Genomic DNA, 6,000 nt, shown 5'->3' with positions numbered 1-6,000 from the left:
GAGGCCGGCCCCGAGAGGCTAGATTGGTATAGGTATGTCTCGAAGGAAAAGGCTAAGTTCACACAGACGCTGTTGAATACCGCACAGTTCCATTGCATTATTAAGGGCACGTTTGGACGACGGAATGACCGTTTGCGTTGGCTCAATAACTTCGTTTATCGGTGTGAGACGTGGGAAATGAGAAGCATACTCTCTTTCAAACCAGTTAGTTGTGGCGTGCTGGGTGTCTTCTTCGTGTTCGATGGTGCGCTTGCATTCTTTGGACCCAAAACAAACATCTTATTCCTTCGTTGAGCAGCTGTCCGCGCAGGACATCGACCGTAGCTAGCAGGATGGTCGCCACCGCAGTTTGCACACACAGAGTTTTCTTTACTTGCACACGTCTTAAAATCATGAGGTCCCCCACAGCGCGCTTGCACCTCTGTTCCCCACGACAGTACTTAGCTATATGTCCGAAGCGCTGACACTTAAAACAGCGTGGTCGTGTCTCCACGTAGTCGACAAGCTCGTGTCTGGTGAAACCAAGTTTGATCTTCTCCGGTCGTGAAGAATTTGGAGCAAATGTGAGAACCACCGAGTTAGTGCGCCTTGACTCCTATTCAGATGACGAGGTTTGGACCCGACGGATGATTCTTCTTGCATGGAATACTCCCTGAGGTCTCAGGAAGGTGAGCAGCTCTTCATCCGAGTACCATTTTGGGACTCCTCTAACAATGCACATGTTTTTCATGTAACTGTGTGGGACAAGGGCAGATATGGCTATGCCGCCGATATTCTTGGTTTCTAGAAGGGAGCAGCTTACTTCCCCATAAACAAAGGCAACTTTGCCTTTTTTTCTTAAAAACCAGGCAATTAACTGTGCTGAGTGTTACACTGAATGACGTAGACTCCAAAATGTGGTCTTTCTGTGAAAATTTAGCATGAACAGTGTAGTGGTAAGCGCAAAATCTTCTTTTTAAATTTTAAGCAAAATATATGTCCTGTATTGTATTCAATTTTTAGGATTTTGTATGCTAATAAAGTGGCATATCTCCAACTTGTGGCCTGTCCTGACAAAATTCCACTGCATTTTTGCAAGCTGTAAGAATTTATCATTGTCTGACATGAAGGTTAGCCTGGTGGCCTTCGTGTTACTGTAGTTGAGTATGCCAATTTTTTTTTTTGTCAGATGGCTGAAGGGGAAACAACACCCCTCCTTTGTTGCGGGAGGCTGATCTGATTGCTCTGATGGAGAAGCATGGCATAGGTAAGGGCCTCATGAGTTCCTTTTTTTTTATTCTGTTTGCAAAATAAATCAAAGATGAAGAAGCTTTGCACAGATTTATGAGGACGCTGCTTATTCAAAGCTTTACCTCATGCAAGAACATTTGAGCCACATTATTATAGGATCATTTAAAGAAAAGCTTTGACACCTTTCAAGCTTGAAATGCTTTTAGCACTTATTACAAGCATTCCCCTCCAATGTTTTTATCAAAAACTACTTTGAAACTTAGCATTGTAGATGTGTCATTTATTTTGATTTGTCATAAATGGAACCCGCCGTGGTTGCTCGGTGGCTATGGTGTTGGGCTGCTAAGCACGAGGCGAATCCCCCATGGCGGCCGTATTTCCATGGGGACGAAATGCGAAAACACCCGTGTACTTAGATTTAGGTGCACGTTAAAGAACCCCAGGTGGTCCAAATTTCCGTAGTCCCCACTACGCCTCAAACAGCCTTATAATCAGATCGTGGTTTTGGCATGTAAAACCTCATAATTTTTTTTTTCACAAATGGCTTGTTTTTGCCATGCCATCCTGTTAGTAACCAAAGCTTTTTTTTTTTTCAACCATTGTTTCAGCAAATTTCTCTAGGAATGTTGTATAATAATGTGCTTGAGCCATAAAAGCTGCTGCTTTTATTTAATATCTCATAAAGTATGTTTGTTTCATTTGAAAGCACATAAAAATTAAAAGCAATAAGCACAGTAGCATGATGCTTGTTATGTTGTCTTGGAGAAGCATACACCTGTGCAGCATTCAGCCATGCCCTGCGAGTTAGTTATACAGCAATTGGGATGTAACCCAACAATGCCAATGCCAGTGTTGGTGAAATAAGGTCATTCTCCTCCACAAAGCCATTGAAATCTAAATAGAGAGCATGAGGCTACCTGTTCAGATATTATTCTCATGCCTGGTGAACGCGACTTGTGCATGATGTCACTAGCCGTCCACTTTGTTTACCGATGATAAAGGTCAAGAGGACAGGAGTGACAAGATTAGCGATGCATACGTAACAAACAGCACAGTGTATTGGGATGTGTAGAATATGTGTATGTGTGCCAGTGTTAGCCACATCTAGGTGATTGTGATGATGATGTGGCTTCGACGCTATTTCTTTGGGGCCCCAATCCGTTTGAGGCTCCTATTGCTGATAATAGTAATTGCTTGATAATAATAAATGACTCTAATAAGTGCTGGGGCTTTGCGTGCCAAAACCACAATATGATTGGGAGACATGACGCAGTGGGGGACTCCGGATTAATTTTGGCCATCTCGGGTTCTTTAACGTACACTGAAGTACACAGGTGTTCCTGCCTTTCGCCTTGATCAAAATGCGGCCGCCGTGGCCGGGAATCAAACCCGCGTCCTCGAGCCAGCAGCACGACACCTCACAAGCTAAGCTAACACAGTGGGTGAAGTTCATGTGACGTGGTGCACTGATGTCATCGTGGCAAACATGTTTTGATATTAGCACAATGAGTATCTGCATCCATGACGTTATGGGCAAACCATCTAGAAGTAAAAGCACCAGAACCCACCTTTCGCTCGGGATATTGCTCCCATTCTTTTTATACGTTCTCGCATACTTGGCCCGGCCCACTTCCCCATGTTTGGATTCTCCTCTCTGAGGAGGATCCAATCTTACGTCCAACCTATCGAAATGAATCTCGAATCTAAGCACGAAGAAAAATTCATCTAGCAGGAAAAGGAAAATGGCAGTAAAGCTTCGCGCCAGAAACGTGGAGTAGGTCGAAAGCTGTGCCCGGCGCGATACTTCATCCGGAAGACATGGCCATGAACACACTGGAGCGTCTCATCCACCCGTGCTTCCCTTCTTTCATGTCGGCGCCACGATCGCCCGACGGCACCGACCCTATGTTACTGCTCTCCTTCCTAAGCATAGCCATGTTAGTACCGTGTATTGGGAAAAACTCACTACTCCCAGGTTCATCCCGATGCGTGGGGATCGTGTGCCTAACGGTCAAGCAGGGTGTAAGTTTAAGTGCATCGAAGATCAAAGCCACCGGCTCAGACAACAGCACAGAAAGGGAAGGAAAGGCAAGGGGGGGGAGAGGGGTCATTTCGCGCACACACACACGCACAGCCACGCGGCCGGCTCAGCCAGCTAAAACACAGCCTTCGAGATTTGCTTCTACCCGATCAGAGCCACCTCTGCAGCGTGGATTAGGGTGCCACTTATAGCCCAAACACAGCAATGTCGCAGATTTTCAGTAGCCCAAATATAGCCACATGGCCAACTCGTCTAAGTCGACGCCAAAAAAATTTTTCCCGTAGCCCAATTTGGCTGTATATATAGCCAAACCTGGCAACACTGCCTTCAGCGCCTTGCACCGGCTCTTCCTCTTCCTCGTCCATCGCGCACCACAACAGTCACGCACGTTCGGCCGTGCAATTAAAACATAGTCTACTCCTATCATATTTCCCCCCAAGTTCAAGAAGTCGAGGAGAGTTCTAGCACGGCGGAGTATCGAAAGCCCACACAATGACGAAGCACTCGCACTCTCTCTCACTTGTGGAATAGGCAGCTTCACGCGGGAGAAGCTTCCGGCTAGCGTAGGACACGGGGAGCAAACTTCCGTCGTGTTCTTGCGGAACAACTGCTCCGAGACTTTTCGAAGAGGCGTCCATGCGTAGCAAAAAGTGGTTGCTCAAGTCTGGAGCCTTTAGTACAGGCTGCTGTAACAGCTCCTTTAGTCACATAACTGTCTCTTCGTGCCGTGTCACTTACAGTCATCGTCTTCAGTGGAGTGGGTCTCACTAAATGACATGGCACCATTCGTTGACAGACGTCACACGATTTCACAAACTGTTTCGTCTCCGACTGGACCCTGGCCAGAAAATTCAGCAACTACGCGATCCATCGTTCTCGTCACACCCTGGTGACCGGCGAGGGTCCCTTCATGCGCTAACTTCATCACGTTCACCCTAAGATCTTTTGGCATCACTATTTGGTCGAGTATTTTTCCTTCTGACACTTTGTGCTTCCTGTATAAAATGCCATCATATAAGTAATATTCGCTTGCGTAGCCATCCGTCATCGATCTTGCCGACCTTTTCGAAGCAACGTCTCAGAGACCCATCGTCCTTCTGCAAAGCTTTTAATTTATAAAACATTTTTCAAGGGCCCCTCACCAGGTCTGGTTATTTTGAGCTGACAAGTGCAGTGTATAAAATGTGCGCTAACGATCGTGTCTGCATAGTATTACACCTCTACGCACCGCAAAAACAGCTGAAATTGCAAACTATGTAATTCACAGTGCTGTGACGTCACTCACAATAACACGTGACTTTGATAATTATTCAAGGCAACAGCAGTTATTGTTTGATCTATTGCTTCAGTAGATGAATTAAAGTTTAGAGAAATAGTAAAACCTACAAACCAAATGTCTGCGTGTCTTTGTTTTACCATGTACCGTAGCAAGAGAGATCTACTTCCATTTCGTCTGCTTGTTCCCATGTTGTGCAGGCACAAATAACGAAACTATGTCTACCGTGTTCAAGCACGCAATCGTGCTCTTTCATCCACTCACGTCTACCTCAGTGTTTATGTGGCACTGACATCATACCGCTAGCCTGGTGCCAGCGGTACAGGGACACTGTATCCCATGAGCCGGGCCAGCCTCTCCAAATGTGCGTGCATTGAGGGATCCATTTCGCAGACGCAGCCAGACAACAATGCAGGTGTTCTCGTGCACAGCTCGCAAGATTGTGCACATAGCAAAACGAAACAAACGCAACAGCTTGCAGGCTCGTGCGCGAAACATTAAGTGGTCATGTTCCCCGACTTGCGGTCTCGCAAGTCGGGGACCATGACGTGTACAGGACGTGACCCTGGCTCCGATATGGGAGAACGCAGGAAAGGAATTCTGCTTGCAGAGGTTAGACAGGGCAAGTAGCGAGACTGCCTGTGTTGGCAGTAAAGCTCGCCTCCTGAAATCATGGTTTCACAACACTTAAAACATTTCTATCTCTGCTAATGAACCAACTTGAAAAATCCTCGCTGTAGAACGCTCCCTAGGGGGCATTTAACTATTTCCAGTGTATAACCAAAATTCGCTATGTGGCCCGGTGAGGGGCCCTTTAAGCATGCTTGAATGGCCTTTGTAATCATTCTATATAAGACAAACATGAAATGACACTTTTAAGATCAATATAAAAAATATTCTGTAAGGTGATGACATACTTTAGCTACTCTTGGCTGTGAGGTCAGCTGCCCTTTTTAAACCGATTTGATTTTGCAACATACGCATGTTGCTCTGCCCATTGTTCTTGGGCCTCAATTTTTATTTTGTTTCATCAGTGTAGGCTGTATGCACAGTCCACAGAAAAGAAGAAAGTCGCCACTCCCATCGTTGGGGAATTCCACTTCAGGTGTACTGGTTAGTGCTTGTTGACCTTTGTTACTAGCAAGGCGAAACTTTAATTTTGCTGTTGATAACGGACATTTATAGCAGGTCCAACACGTACGTACTGGCGTGCTCTGCCAACAGGAGCAGTATCCTCTGCTTTTTCGCAGCAGGCTGTACATGTATTGTGTACACTGCATAATGAAATGCTTGTTCCACATAAATTTACGGCCTTTTCTGTAAGTTAGGAGGCCTCTACACAAAGGATAAGAAGCCATTGAGTGTTGTGGGGAGCCCAAAGCACTTCTGGCACTCCAACACTCAAGATAGTGATGAAAAGCAACCATTTCAATCTCTATGGAGCTTTGGAGCA

At 45.8% G+C, this 6,000-nt stretch overlaps 1 protein-coding gene across 6 annotated transcripts in view; it reads left to right on the top strand.

Annotated features, from left to right (window-relative positions):
• LOC119455262 (DNA topoisomerase 3-alpha-like) overlaps positions 1-6,000 on the top strand; it is a 136,673-nt gene that overhangs the window by 105,227 nt on the left and 25,446 nt on the right. The window lies entirely within an intron of this gene.

Source organism: Dermacentor silvarum, chromosome 1 (assembly GCF_013339745.2).
Source record: "Dermacentor silvarum isolate Dsil-2018 chromosome 1, BIME_Dsil_1.4, whole genome shotgun sequence".
In the NCBI taxonomy this organism is placed as follows: domain Eukaryota; kingdom Metazoa; phylum Arthropoda; class Arachnida; order Ixodida; family Ixodidae; genus Dermacentor; species Dermacentor silvarum.
The sequence above is the reverse complement of the archived record's forward strand: the minus strand, read 5'-3'. Positions and strand labels throughout refer to the sequence as shown.